Below are 16,754 nucleotides of genomic sequence, written 5' to 3' on the forward strand. Positions count from 1 at the left end.
TAATCCAAAGATCATATTTTATATTAGCAATCAAAGCTATCAGATGAGAGTTCTGTGAGTCTTACCAATTTAATGTCAATGTAGATGAGAAGGAGATCTCCAGGAAAACTTAAGAGACTTGATAAATTAGGTTTGGATGTTGGAACAATAATTGTTACTTATTGACAGAATTCTGGAGCAATTAAAAATATTAACAATGAATGTATAAAGACATATATTTCAGATAAGTTCTATTTCCATAATAGTAACATATGAATTCTGTCTGTTAAGTTTATTATAGAACCATATTGCTTCTCTTTTCCCCCTCAAATTGTGTAGATATATTTCATCCTGTGGTGTTTCCCATTGTCCTCAGAGTAAAGTGTTCATACTTCAAAACAAGGGTCAGTATACTTTATACTTTATACTATTGCTATCGTTTGACTGTGTACTCAGGACACAGAGTAAATATTTTTAAGTGGCCAGTCTGCCATCTTGTACCAGAAGTCTAACATTGCATTTTAATTATCTAGTCACAATCCTTTCTGTCCTACTAGACTGAGTTCTGAAAAAAAGCAAATCTAATTTATCTTTGTATTAACAAAGACTGCTTAATGCCTATGACTTTATTGAATTTTGATTATTTTATGTAATGTGCTGTGTACTAACCTCTTTTTAATCCATTCATTTGAAACCTGTGGCTCTTTCAACACAACCTCATATCTTGTACAGCTTTTTTATCTTTAGTTCATTAAAAACCTATTGTTATCATTCTTTACATAACCTCATGAACAGTTTATTTTGAAAAATGCGCTCTTGAGCTACATATAGAATTTCCTCTTGAAATAGTCTATTTCTATAAAAATATGTAGCAAAAATAAAAAATAAAATAAGGGCCTAAGTTAAAGCAACAGTGTTGGGTGCACCTTTTAAATATATCCAACAAGTTTTTGAAACAAGTTTATGATGATAAATTGGTTTGTTTCATAATAATCTATCACTTCATGAACTTGATATGATTTTAAAGATCTTACCCCAAATATTCTTCTGGTTCTAAGATTTTGATTTTAAAATTTTAATTGGACAAGAGTTTTCATAATCAACTAAAATTATGTGGTCACACACTTGTATTGATAATTATGGTGGCACTGTAAAAATAATTTTATATTGATAAAATGGAGACATTTTAATTTCATATAAAGATAGTTGATTATCATGCAGTCATCTGACTAAAATAATAGCAGAATAAGAGTCTGTATGAAAAGACAAGTAAAATAACATTCAGTAGTAAGAAATCTGACCCAACATTTACTAGGTCTGAATGAAAACTAAGGATTTTCTAGAAGGTACTTCAGAGCCCTTATTATCAATTTGACATGAGACATTAAGGTCCAGACCACGAGATTTTATTAGTTTGAAAGGCTGATTTTCCATCTAGGCACGATCAGTAACAAGCCAGACATAATCCAAAGATCATATTTTATATTGGCAAGCAAAGCTATCAGATGAGAGTTCTGTGAGTCTTACCAATTTAATGCCAATGTAAATGACACAGTGTAAACTCTCTTTCATTCTATGTACTAGAATCCATTAAGTTCAAGTGGGCAATAAAATCCTTCTTTCAAACTCATCTATCCTTGTGAATAATGACTGTAAAAGACTCCCTCCTTTCCCCCCAAAACAAATGCATCAAAAGACAATATGCAAAATTATACTTAAAAAATAAATGTTTTTTTCTTATAAGAAAAATAAGTCTATGAATTCAACCAGACTATATTATACAATATTCCAGTTTCAAAGAAAAAAAAAAACATGACAAGGTATCCTAGGTATTAGCTCAATTATATAACTTATAGTACATTTGAAAGACAGCAATTCTACAAGTAATACAAAATATTTGTAGAAGAATCATGCAGTCAGCTTAATTTCTCATTGCATGCAATACAATAAATATGTGTGCATATATGAAAGAACATTTCAGAAAATTCAGACCACAACTGGATATTTGGTGGTAGTTCAAATTTTGCAAACCTAGGGAATACATCATATGTAGAAACAACATGAAAGCATTTAACTACTACTAAGTTAGCAACAATTTTTTAAACAAAAATAGAAAACTATATCAAAGATGTGATAAATGGACATACTCCTTCACTGTGGGCAGAAGTGTAATTTTTTTTTCAAAATGTACATTCTTTTAAGTTTTTAAAGACCTGTTTTCCACAGCAGTTGACTACTTTACATGCCTACCAGCAGAATACAGGAGTTGCAATTTCTCCACATCATTACCAACATTTGTTATTCATTTCTAATTGCTCTATTTACCTTGTACAGAAAATACTCAACTAGATAGAGCATTGCCAATCTGAGGCTAATATTTTGTTTAGAGAAGTTTATAGAAAGACAGAAAATCAGAAGTAAATAAATATCCCAGATAAATTTCAATCATTACAAGTGGTTCAAATAACATAAAACAGAAAGATCTGAAAAAAAAAAAGTGTGTGTGTGTGTGTGTGTGTGTGTGCACGTGTGTATGTGTGGATGCACACACAAATGTAAGGAGAATTGAGTGAAGACAGCTTTAGTTTGGAGAGTCAAAGAAAACTTGTCTGTGATATTCTTTGAGCTAGTTAATAAAGATTTGGACACAGACTGCTCCATGTTGAAGAGAAAATAAGGTCACACTTACCAAAAATAAGAATGTAATAAAATTCTAAGAAGAGAATAATTGGCCAGTAGGGCTGAACCATTGTAAGCAGATGGGAGGAAGAATGATAAATGATTAAGTTGAAATAGCGTGTCTGATGGGTTATGAATAATTGTAGTCTCTCCATAATCTTGTTGCAAATATCACATTATCCAACTACCCTCCAATCTCCATGTTCTTTCTTGAAACCTGAATCCACAAACCTATTGCCCCACTAGAATATTAAATTCATTGTTCCACAACCTTTTTACTTTTTTTCTCAGACTTCTCATGTACTTACTTTCTTCCTTGCCCAACTTAAACTCCAAGATTAAGCACTATTAGTTAAATCCTTTGATGCAACATCAAATTTCTTATCTCTCACTTACTTCATCATATTATTTTTATCAAAACCCCAATCCTGACTTCTATTTATCTATCTGCCTACACCACACATGGTATCTGTGACTTAAGAACAATACCGTATTATACTAACTGGTTTCATTCTAAAGATGTGATGGTAAACCTAACAAGGTTCCAATAGTTTTGGTCAATTATCTTGTTTTCCATTATACTGACTCTCTTCATCTTCAAGATTGTACTTCATACCTGATACCAAGACTCGGAACCTCAAAATCTTTATCTCACAGATTTTTTTCAACTGATGAGATTACTCATAGCTAACTGAAAAAAATAGAAGTGGATAAATGGCTGGGAAAATGGCAGAGTTGGCAGCACCATGGGCACATCCCTCTGGAGAAATGGCAAAAAATCAGGCATATGCAGAATCGAGAAAAAGCAACTTTAAAAAGGTAGCAAAACTTTGTGATATTTTTACTTACCTTTTCCTCACCCTCTCCCAAGATCAGTGGTGGCCTTGACAATGGTGGTCTGTGTTCTTAATGTGGGACCCTGGTCTTTGTTCTGAAAGGAGAAGAGCAGAGCTTATTTGCAAATAAGTGTGCATGTCCATTCTAGCCTAGGTCTACCTAAAGTCCTGACACAGGTGTTTGTCTTTGTTTCACCTAAGTAGAACTCACTCATGGCAGAAAGCAAAGGGCATTCCTTGAAAATGTTGAAAGGTGGTAAAAAAAAAATAATATCCAGTAACTAGGGACCAAAGGGTTGTAGTTGAGGCATACAACAGAGCATATATGGCCCAGAATTTTATTCCTACATATACACCCAAAAGACTTGAAAACAGGTATTCAACCACATGTACACCCATGTTTATTCAAAGTCAATCTACATAGCGATGTCCACATTTTCCTGCATTGTCATTTTTTACCTCTTTACTGGATTATTTCCATCAGAGTATAAGAAGCTAATGTTTCTCAAAAGTTTTATAGTTTTATATAAAAAAAGAATATAAACAAACTAAAAGCCTCTGGCTCACATTTTCCAATAGCATTCACTCCATTCCATTTTTCTCACAGCAAAATCTGTACTATTGAAAGGAAGGAAGGAAGGAAGGAAGGAAGGAAGGAAGGAAGGAAGGAAGGAAGGGAAAGAAAGAAAGAAAAAGAAAGAAAGAAAGAAAGAAAGAAAGAAAGAAAGAAAGAAAGAAAGAAAGAAAGAAAGAAAGAAAGAAAGAAAGAAAGAAAGAAAGAAAGAAAGAAGAAAGAAAGAAAGAAAGAAAGAAAGAAAGAAACCATATTTGTTATCTCCTTTGCCTCACATATGCTCTTAAACCCCCTATAATTGGGTTTTAAACTCTACAACCTCAACATAACCATAATCATCACTGCTACTAAAGACATCCATGTTTCTAAAACCTATGTTTATTTCTCAAGCTTCATCTAACCAATGTTTCAATAGTGTTAGGTATAATACTATTGTTGATTATGCCTTCAGATAGATGATTACACTCCCCTCTTCCTTCACTTGTTTTTTAAAAGACCTAGATTTCCCTCTTCTTTCCCCTTGCCATGTATTTTAGTATTTTCTTCTGTGTCTCCTTGTCTCCCGACGTGGATGAGCTGGGCTGCCGGGGTTAATCCCTGGACACCTCTGCCTCACCTGTGCTCCTTCTGTAAGGAGCATTCCACCTTCCTCTTCCATGCTGAAGATTGCCATAGTTTAATTTGCAGTCTTGACCTTCCCCCTTATGTCCCAAATTATATTTTCATCTGTGTATACATGTGTTAATACGTAACAGGCAACCCTATATATTCAACTTGAAGATCTGATCTTTTGCCCCAAATCTATTCCTTTTCTAACCTTTCCAATTCGATTAGGGCAGTTTCATCTTCCCAGTAATTTGGAACAAAATTTTAGCACGATACTTAGTTCTGCTCATTCTATCACACTCTATTTTTATGTCAACTAAATCTATTGCCTATTTACATACTTCTCCTTGCTGTTAGTGCTTCTTCTCTGGCTTAAACCAACATTATTTCTCATTCAGATTATTTTGAGATAGCCGCCTACCTGGCCTCCTGGCTGCCCCCCTTGTCTTAATGTGTTATAGTTTCACTACAACTGACTTGAGTCCTCTCTACTGCAGCCATACTTACTCTCCCTCCTGTTTCTTCACAATCCTTCTTCTTTTATTTCCATATTTCTCTGGGATTCATTCTATTACTTCCTTCAAAGCTATTCTGAAAAGCAACTTTCCCAGTTATGCCTCCTCTATCATATTTAAAACCCACGCTAAAAAACAAAACAAAACAAAACAAAAAAAAAAAACAGAAACACACTCCTTCCCTAATCTCTTTATCCTCTTTCCCCATGTTAGTTTTTCCTATGGCATTTTCTACACACTATATAATTTACTTATCTCTTTTTGTTTTTGTAGATTCCAGAGCCTTAGTGACATGAGGGCAATATTGTTTAAATTTTGTTCACTGGATGTATCACCAGTGCCCATAGGAGTACCTGGCACACAGTAGATGCTGGAAAATATTTTTTAAAGGAATGAATGAATGATTATAAAAATATACTTGCCTTGTAGTGTGAAGAAATATGTTATGACTTAAACCTTGTAAAATTTTACATGAATAAGAAAGTGAAAGGAAAATTACCATGTGGGTCAATGAGTATACTTTTTCCATGAGACTATAAGTGCACTTTTTACTCCTTTATTTTATACCTCTCAGCATTTGCCACAACAAATGTATATTGCCTTCATAATAAATATATATAAGAAAAAATATTTTATTAATTTACATACTGGACAATGTATAGGTATCTATAAATATCAAATGGGCTCCATAAAATAATAATGCATAAAAAGGAATTATTATCATTCCTATTCATTGCCTCTGAGTTATATTTTTAACTCTGTAGAGGCTAAGTATTTATCAGGACATTCTTTAGACTTAGAAGACTAGCAAATATAAACATCATCAATGTCATGTTGAGGTGACTGTAATAATGAAAAACATTAACCCAAAATGAAAATTTACTTATGATATCAGATGACTTAGAGAACCAATACATTAAAAAAAATTTTTAAAAAGCTCCACCATTCATTTTTTTGTGTTTAACAATATCCTGTGGTAAGGGTTTTGTGCTAAAAACAAAACAAAACAAAACAAAAGGTCCAATAATAAGATGGAAATAAGATGATGACATATCATATATTCTCAGGTGAATAAGATTGATAAAATAGCTCTTTCTTCGAAGGATGAGAGAATATTCTAGTTACTTTTTTTTTTTTTAGTTTAAATTTGTCCAAACATTTTCATTTTTTCATTCATTTAGGCATGCACTTGACAATCATTTCCTGAACTCTTATTATCTATCACTATGTTAGGCACTGTGGAGGAAAAAACTTTAAAATACAAGGAACTTTCAAGCAAGAGGAAAATAGACAAATGCATAAGTGAATGTAATGTAGTAGGCATTGTGATAGATGAGTTTGCAAATTTCTTTCTGCTCTGTGAGTTTGTAGAAGTCCTTAAGTAAGCCAGTTAGCTGGGATCAGGAGTTTCTTCCTCCTGCAAACTGAAATGTTCTCCTTAGTATGCACAGTGCACTCAAGGACAATATGTGTTTATTGATTGAGTTTTGGTAATTTCATGCTATCATCCATAACATCAATATTTATTACACTAGGTTGTAGATGGAGGTGTGAGAAATTAGGCTGGATCTTTACTATCCCTGGCCATTCCCTGAAAATGTGTTTTCTATAAAATTCTGTTATCAGCTTTTTACCTTTTATTTGAGATTTTTAAATCTAAGTAAAATGAAAACTCCAAGCAACTTGAAATTGTAATTAGTTGTGCTATCTAGAAATAAGAAATAAAAGCATTTTAAAATAGCCTAAATTGAAAAATACTCATGTCTATAATGTATCTAGAACTATTTTTGTCCTTACAAGCTTTTAGGGTTTTTTTTTTTCCAAAAGTTTTTAGACATGACATTTCAAATTATGTATTAAAATATTTTAAAACATATTAAAATTTCCTTAAAAGGCTCATATACAGTCTACACTTAAAGGAAGTGTGATTTTTATTTTGCATAATCAGGGTTTACAAGACAAAAAAATCAGCTCTTCGGTCGTTCAACAGTGTATACTGATCTAGAAATATTATGGAATCATCAAGATACCCATTTGAAGGTTGTTTAAATACCAATTTTTACAGAACTGTCAGTTCATGTATTACTTTGTGATATATGTGATTATTTGTGGTTTTTCATTTGTGTGTATACCTGAGTGCTGACAGATAAAGAGAGCATTTCAGAAGATTTAGATTACTTCCTCTCAGATATAAGGTCTATGCTCTAATATAAACACAGATGGAGGGCCAGTTGGCTCAGGAAAACAAATCGGAATCTGCCATTGCTCTAGGCCTGAATTGGTCTGAGGATTGTGTTGAATTGAGTATCTGTAAAAGAGATGATAATATTCAATGTGGAAGGAAAACTATGAATTAGAAATGTTTATCGTTGACATACAATGATGTATGCTTCTTCCTTTGGAATTAAGTAGATCTTAGTATTAACTAATAGAAAGGGGGAAAAGAAATTGAAAGTATCTTTCAAATATCTATTACTGCAACTTTTGGAAATGAAAGCAAAATGGCAGTTTCACCTGAAAATGTATCTCATAATAAGATTCCCTGTCTTTAAAAATATGAAATACTTAATTTGTATACCTGTTGTAAATATTTGCCTCTATGCAATCACCTGCTTACATAAATTTCTTCCTTTGCTGCATATAGGACTCTGGGCTGGGCAGGAAAACCAGGAAAAAAAAAAAAAGAAGAAGAAGAAAAGATTCAGATTGTATCCTCCAAAGGTTTGCAATCTGGGAAGGAGGGTACAATTGTATGAAGAATCAAGGCACAGAATGAAAGGTGAGAACTATTAGGAAGTTTTCGATGAATTTCCTTATGTGAGACTTAAAGTTTTTGATAGTTGTTATATGAGCTTCAGGTTAAAAGCCTCTCCTCCTTTACCGTACCTTGAACTACATTCATGTTCGGTGAATTTTGGTAATGCCCTATTTATCTTTTTAGGCTTGCATATTTACACATAAATACAATGATATGTTATTAATGCTAGGGAGGCAACACATGCAAATAGATCTCTTATCACTTGAGCCTTTTAAACTATGCATTTTCTTTTTAGAAGTCTATTCCTAGGACAAAACCACTCTGTTCCCAACCCTAAACCCACATAATACTGCCATATCTAATTCAATTATTTTGGAAAATTCAGTGTAGACATTGCGTCTTTGGGAGGTCTGTTCTCATTCCTTAAGACTGGGTTAAATTTCCACCTATGCTCACATAGCATCCTGTATTTGTCCATATAATAACATAGTTGCTTATTTATTTCTCTGTGAGCTACCACCAGATAGTAAGCTTCTGCTAGGCAGAAACTTTTCTGTTCCCTGAAGAATCTTTAGTGCATAGCATAATTCCTGACACATAATAAGTGCTCAATGAGTAATTTTGAAATAGAAGGCAGTTGCCCAATTATTTATAAGGACATGAGTACAATACATACAACCACCTGATTATTCAAATTTTTGTATGCACTATTATATGATGATATCCATTGTATGTATACTCAAATGAGGAGAACACCCATGCTCAGAGACTCAGTGTAAATGAAGGGCCATACTCATGATTTTCTATATAAGAATCTTCATGTAATTGTGAGATGGTTTTAATACAGGGGTTTATTCTTACAAGTTTAGGAAACTAAAATTTTATTCAAGATATTTTAGGTTATGGTTTTATTAATACAAAAAGATACTTTAAATATTAAAAGATTTCTCTGTGGGTCATATACATATGGTTTTTAGCTGAGTCACTTAATGTGCATCAGAAAACCAGCAATGCAGCAGCAAGTGAGAGAAAAGCAACAGAAGGATCTTGTACATGCAAGAGTTGGGCAGTCTAGATTTTCCAGACAGATTAGGAGTAATGGAAGGACACCACTTTAGTGCAAATAAAAGAAACAGTCTTTATAAACATTTTGCTAATGCCTTAGAGCTTTCACTAATAAGAATTTTCTGAAAAAAAAATAAAGTCAGATTTTGACTGGAGGGGATTTTAAAATCAGAAAGATGTTGAATTATTAATGAGCCAAACTGGTCTTTTTCATTTTCTTTCCTAATCCAAGAAATCTTCAGGGTAGCTGTTTGAAGGATTTTTTTTTCCCATCTCCTGCTTTAGGCATTCATAAATATACTTGAAAACACGATCTCAGATCCTACCCAATCAAATGATCAAGGTCACTTAGGAGACTAAATTAAACTTCTAATACATATTCACTGTTGTCATTTCAGCACATTTTGGATGAGGCTGTGGAAGTGCTTGCTTTGAATGTTATCCCTGCTAGCTCTCTAATGGTTTGTCCGCCAGCTTATTGCACATCGGATTTCAGAGCCTCGCCGAATGAAATGAAGCCATCTTGCTCAAAGTGATTTTCCTTCCTACTATATTAATTCTTGAAGATAGTGCATCAAAGATTTATTTCAAATTATAGTGTAATTAGTTAAGCTCTTGAGTTACACAGTCACTCGAAATAACACCCCATCCCCACTGTTCCATTTATTGGAGGGAAAGCTCTGGCAGGGATTACACCAAAGCACAGCTTGTTGACAACATATGCAAATTAGGAAGACAGAGTTTAGTTTAAATGTCTGCGAAAGCAGGAATCAACATCTGTGGGAATGATATTCAAAACTGCAGTGGCATAGAAATCATTGCAAGTGGTTAGACAGTTACAAATAGACGCTGGCGGTGGTCCAGAAATAAAATATTCTTTTTTTTCTCTTTCCACATAAGAAGAGTCCAGCTCATTTTCTGGTTTGGAATTAAGTGCTAATGATAGATTCATTATTAATTTTTAAATGTGATGAATTCAAGTTTCACCTCCCTCCCTTTCTTTTCCACATCCTCCCGTAAATACTTATAAAGAGTGATGAAATAGGAAAAGGGCAACACCACGGGATATAATGAGAGGTACAATGGCTAAGTAATCTAAAACCCAGTTTAACTGAAGGTTATTGTAATGTACGTCTGCTCCATTGTGAAATGTCATCTTTTCAAAAATGAGAGTCTCTTTAACTGAACCAGTTATCCAAATAACTATAAGTAATCTTTTCCTTTGTAAAGCACATACATTTTCAATTTTGAAAAGCATTAAGTGTGCAGTTAAGAAACAAATATAATATCTCACCAAATGAATCATAGTCAAGAACTAATGGGATTCTTCTTTACCTGTTCTATTTTTTCTAAAGATTTTATTTATTTATGAGAGAGAGAGAGAGAGAGAGAGAGAGAGAGAACATGAGTAGGGTGAGGGGCAGAGGGAGAAGCAGTCTCCCTGCTGAGCCAAGAACACAATGTGGGTCTTGATTCTGGAACTCTGGGATCATGACCTGAGCCCAAGGCTGACACTCAACGAAGGAGCCACCAAGGCGCCCCTTACCACTTCTATTTTTAGAAACACATTTTGTTAGACTTGACCAAAACTACATCATTGATTACATAGCTAAATTCTCCATTCTATTTCTTGCTATTTCCTTCTTATTTTATGGACTACTACTGATATAAGAAATGTATGATGCGTATAAGGCTAAAAACTAATAAACACTAATGTACGATATACACATTAGTGTTACATAACACATCATCCATTTTAAGAGTTTAAATATTACCAACAGTCTTGAAAGATTTGTTTTTCTTCTTTGTGTCTTCTTTTTTCCAGCCATATGTAACTGCTATCCTGAAATTTCACTTATTTAATTTATAGCTTTACCTCATACATATGATGTACTTCTAAACAATATGTTGTTAAATTTTCCACAGTCTGGGATATTTTACAAATTGTAACCTATGAATACTTTCTTCCACTATTACCTTTTTCTTCGCAGGGTTGTTTGTATCTATATTTGTGGTTCATTCATCTTCGTTGTTGAATAACTTTACAATCGTATAAATGTGCTACAATTTATTTATTCATCATTTGCAATTTTTGCTTTCTTGCAATAGCAAATAAATCCAAAATGTGAGAAGCATCAAATTTATCCTCAAAATGTAATTCTATGTCCCCCTTGCATCATTCCTTTAAACTTTATTCAATCTGGGTAGACTTAAGTCAAATTTTGACTTGAGTTAACATTAAAATATCTCCCATTCCTTAGTCTGGAAACAAATTGATGAGTTAAAAATACTTCCTTCTTTCAATTCTGAAAATGTTTCATCTGAATATGTTTCTATACTACTGGCAATCAAGACTTTATGAAGGTCTCTGAGGAAAACTGCCTACTTCTTATCTCCCTCTGGAAACATTTAAATTTCATTTTCTTCTTCTCTGCTTATTCTGACATTCTTCCCTCATCCACCTGCCATTTTTTAAAAAGTTAAAAAAAAAGTTGTTTTTTTTTTTTTAAGTTTTAAAAAGTTGTTGACATCTCTTGTCTGCTATTGCCTCCTCCTCTCCCATTTTCAATGCCTATGAAGTCAGGTATATATCTTTTATTCCTTTCTTGTATTTTTAAATAAAATTTCATAAAGAGGTGGCAATTTGAGGCAATTCTGAAGAGCCATCCTACCTTCAGAGCTCCCACAGGGTTGCAAGGTCACCACAAAGCAGCATCATACTTCAACTTCACTGGGTGTTCCATACTGTTTCTTCCCACACTAACAACCCAGATATTGATCCTTCCTCCTCCTTTCCCATAGCTGCTGATCCACTGAGGACTCCCTAATAAATTTCCTATATACTAATCTCTGTCACAGAGTCTGCTAGCTGGGAATCCAACTTAAGGCAGTGGAGAAAATGCTGTTCTCTTCAAGTCCAGTAATATGTTTAATAAATTTTCTCAAACCATTTGAAAATTTCTATTTCTATTTTCTATATTTATAATATATTTGCTTATATTTTAATAGGGAAACACATTTTCTTGCTAAATTTGAAGCCCTAGGAATAGGAGTTATGCTGATCTTACATATTTTTTTCATATTCATAATTTGCAGAGAACTATAATAGAGACTTTAGCAATTCAGAGCCAAGTTAAATATTGTCCCATTGATTGAAACTAGCTGTAATTTAAAAGCAAAGTAAAAAAAAAAAGTCCCTAGAAAGAAAATAATCCCCCATTAGATTTTGGACTGGCATCAAATAAATTTTCAAGAATAGGGGATCCCTGGGTGGCGCAGCGGTTTGGCGCCTGCCTTTGGCCCAGGGCGCGATCCTGGAGACCCGGGATCGAATCCCACGTCGGGCTCCCGGTGCATGGAGCCTGTTTCTCCCTCTGCCTATGTCTCTGCCTCTCTCTCTCTCTGTGTGACTATCGTAAATAAATGAAAAATTAAAAAATATATATATTAAAAAAAAAGAATATATTTGAGGAGTAGGTGTTAACATTTTTAAGTACAGAGAAAATAAGTTGTGAGGTATGGTAAGTTCTCTGAAGGAACTAACTCACAGTTAATACTTCTGATTTCCACAACATGTTTAAAACAATCTGTATGTTTGTTGTTTGTTAAATTATATTACTTCTATTCAAAATAGAGCTGGTTTGTTTCCAGTTGACAGTAATACCACAAATATACATGATTATTGCTCTTCACTAATCAGGTTAATAATTTATATAACACTGCCTCATGATGTGCTTTTTAGTAAAAGATCTGAGAGTTCTACCAAATCAGGCAGATAAATTGATTTGTGTGCCATTTTTTTATGTGAATTATTCAGTATCTTCTTGGAAGAATTCACAGTCTTTTATACAAGAATATTTATAGCTGAAAAAAAAGAGAAAATATATAGCTGAATAAAATAAATGGAAATAGTTGTAATAGCTGCAATTTACTTAGTGTCTGATTGATGTTTGGTGCTGTTCTTTAAAAGTGATTCAATCCAAAGCATTTTACACTTTTCTATATTATAAAGTAGTCAGGGCTATCCAGTTAAACATCCAAAAATAAAGACATTTTGTATTTCTTTTGAAATCCACTTAAAGTAACAAAAATAATGAGAAACAGATGAAAATACACAAAAATATAGTCTTCGATGAAACAAAAAAAGGATTAAAAACTAAAAACGGAAATTAACCAAAACTATCCAAAAAATAAAGCCAAATCTGGCCCAAAATGGAAAAAAAAAAAAAAAACCCACAATGGATATCTCTATCTGTATAGCTACATCCACGTCTATATTCATATCCCTATTACCAGTCTATCTATACCTCTCTTTCATCTACCTAACTTTTCCCTTTTGGTGAAGATAAATAATAACAGAGATAAATATGACTAGGTATAGCTATAGATATGGATATAGATATCACCTAATAGGATATGGGCTTCTATATAGGTTGTTTTAGTAGTTCTAAAGGAACTACTCCGAGATGTCTGTGGGACCAGGTCTGGAAAAATCCACTTACAGGGAGTAGGAAAGCAGGAAAGGGGACTATGTCAAGGGTCAGGACTTACAGGATTCAAAAAAGCTGCCATACTCATTGTCATATGAATGGATAGAGATCACAATTAGCAAAGGAAAAGAATACGTTATTTGAGGTGCAGAAGAAACCAGACTTAAACTTCAGGAGTCCCCTTCCAGTGGAGTCGCCCAGGGACATGCTAAACTCTCCCCGCAATAAGGTATGACAATACTTCTGAAAAGTTGCCAACCAGGAAAGCTCAGCTCATGAATTACATTGTTAGGATAAGTCTGTCTGGTCAAACTTGGGCACGACCTAAGACCTCAGACATACAAAAATGCTGTAGCAGATAGTTCAGAGGCTATATCCCAGGAGTCAGTGAAGAGCCAACACTGAAGTCAAACATTTTTTTGGCACCGGTAGGAACTGAGCAACCCTGCCTTGCTGAATTAACCCTTTCCTGCTCATTCTACCCCGATTTGGCCCAGCTCTCACAGAAAAAAAAAATCATATTTTTCTCAGCATGTACATTTAGTTTAGCAGTTATATAATAAACATAATAAATGAATTAATATCATATGCATAAATAGCCTGAAATCCAGAGAAGCCAATGTAGAGTACAGATAAACAATGAATGTACCCTAAAAAAGCCATTACATACATTTTCACATTTTGTACTAAGTTGATTACTCATTTCTTCACTTGGTCTAGTATAACATTTATCCTGAGATAAATCTGACCAAAATTTTTAGTGCAGAATTTGCCTCATAGCTACATAAATACAGTTCTTCCTCAGGCCACACATTTGTATTGGTAACATTTCCTGAAGAGGTTTTAACTCGATTTTCCAATACATTCTATGGCAATCTCCGGATTATCATACGATTTAATTACATAAGGTGGTTACATATGGCTTAATTACATAATCTTACCAACAAAGCCAATGTGATGCTATGTTGCAGTATTGTCATGACACAATTCAGTTTCAAGACACAACAATTCAGTAAGAATCACAGATTTATTTGCTATGCTTCCCCAAAGAATTGGACCTTGTCCATACATCCAATAATATGAAGGATAGGAATCATTACAGTTGACCAAGATTTGGTTATTTTTGACTCCAAATAAATTAAGGACAAAGTTGACACCCTGTCTTGGTTTACAAGCTTATACTGAGACTAGTTTTCATTGGATGCTGCTATATAGCAGAGCCCACCTTCCTCCTACAGGAGGACATGGATGTTGTTCAAAATTGTCCCTATCTCTACTAACTGTGCTATAGAATATGTCTTATTCTGATCTATTCTCCAGGAAATAACAATCATGGTGCATTAATATAAGTTACAAGTATCTCCAGAGGCCCTCCATACATGTGGAAGACATAAGATTCCCTTGATTCTTAGCCATTAGGATGGAGAGCCATTGTCCCATGGCTTTTTGGGCTCTGTCTATACTAAAATAGTCAAAAGGTCCTTCGCATCAGATCCTTACGCTGTCGCATCAGGGTAAAAGCCCTGCGCCAAAGCTCCACTCTAGCATCATCCATTAATATTTGTCGAGACTGCCTGACCCACTTCACTAAAGTCCCAATCTGTGGACTGCAGAATGTGTTCCTTAATCTAAAGAAAGGTAACTCAGCAATCCACCCTGGTACAGTATCTCCTGTTCCAAGACTTTGGAATAGTCCAAGGGTTCAGAGATTTTTATCTCAGGGCCTACTCAGCAGCCCATCCTGAAGACAGATATATCTTTGCTAGGTGTAGGGTGTAGAGTAACCCACGACTGTCAAGTTAACCCTTTCCTCCCCAGAACTTTAATAAATAAAACAAAATGGTCCCATTTTTTTTATATGTCCTATTTTACCCTGATGAAAAACTCTGACAGATGGCATAAAGGAAGGAGGAAGAAGAGGTGATCACCAGATTATCAGTTGAGTACTTCAACCTTAATGGGGTTCTTTGTACAGTTCATTGCTCATCTTTTACCCAGAAAGGAACAATAAAACCTGAGATAAGAAGTCGTCTTGTTAGAAGAAGCAAAGGATAGTTGAGACAATTGTCAGTTGATGTCTCTTAGTATATACTTTATTTCCCTTCACTCTACCTGAGCAGGAGATAAAACCTATTTTCTAATCATGCAAATAAATGTATAATTAGACCTGAGGCAAGAGCCCTTTAAATAAGATACATGGGGGATCCCTGGGTGTCTGGGTGGTTTGGCGCCGGCCTTTGGCCCAAGGCATGATCCTGGGGTCTTGGGATGGAGTCCCATATCAGGCTTCCTGCATGGAGCCTGCTTCTCTCTCTGCCTGTGTCTCTGCCTCTCTCTTTCTTCCTGTGTCTCTCATGAATAAATAACTAAAATCTTTAATAAATAAATAAGATACATGGGTTTATTTTAGTATATGAGAAGAGCTTGTTTAAATGATCAAGGAAATGATAGCAAAGCTAAGATCTGAGACATACTAAATAAAGACAAGGCCATTGTGCATGTATTTGTGATGCTTGAATAGCATTAATGAATCGCAGCCACACGGGGTCCCTTTCCTCCATGGCCCCAGTGCTCTAGCCTACAGAGCCTATCTGATCAGCACCAAAGTGGTGGCACAAAGCTCCAAAGGAGGGAGGGGACCTGAGACGGTTGTCACCAGAATTTCTAAGACTAGAGGTTTTTATGGGCTTGGTGAATGGCTATTTTAATCTGATTAACACTCCTTGTGCCCAATCAAGTTTTTGTCAACTACCTATCACAAGGGAGAGGGTGGAGGGCTCCCTCCAGCTTGGTATAAAATCCTTTTAAGGGTGGTTTCCTCTTGAATGGGGGAGGGAGAGCCAGGGAGTGGAGGGACAGACATGGGTGGAATTTGTCCCTGCCTGCCTTTCTTCCAACTATCCTTCATCAACATCATGGTGATTTGCATGATATTTCCATGCAAATACAATAGATTTAAATAACTTCAAGATAACAGAAATAGTAAAGTATGGTAAAACAATTCCAAAGTGATAAATTATAGGTATTTTTCTTTGTTTTTGTGTAATTTTAATAGAATTCGTCTAATTGTAAGTATGTGGTTTAATTTTTAATAATGTCTGTCTTTAAAAACTAGCTCACATAATTCCTATAAATCTAAATATGAGCTCTTACTAGCCACCTCCAGAACTCTGCTGCTTTTAGTTTTCATAATTATTTTATTTTTCTCCTGCACTCTGTTTCTGACTACTGCAAAGATATTCTCATTTCAAA

The sequence above is a fragment of the Vulpes lagopus genome, chromosome 3, assembly GCF_018345385.1.
Source record: "Vulpes lagopus strain Blue_001 chromosome 3, ASM1834538v1, whole genome shotgun sequence".
Classification (NCBI taxonomy): domain Eukaryota; kingdom Metazoa; phylum Chordata; class Mammalia; order Carnivora; family Canidae; genus Vulpes; species Vulpes lagopus.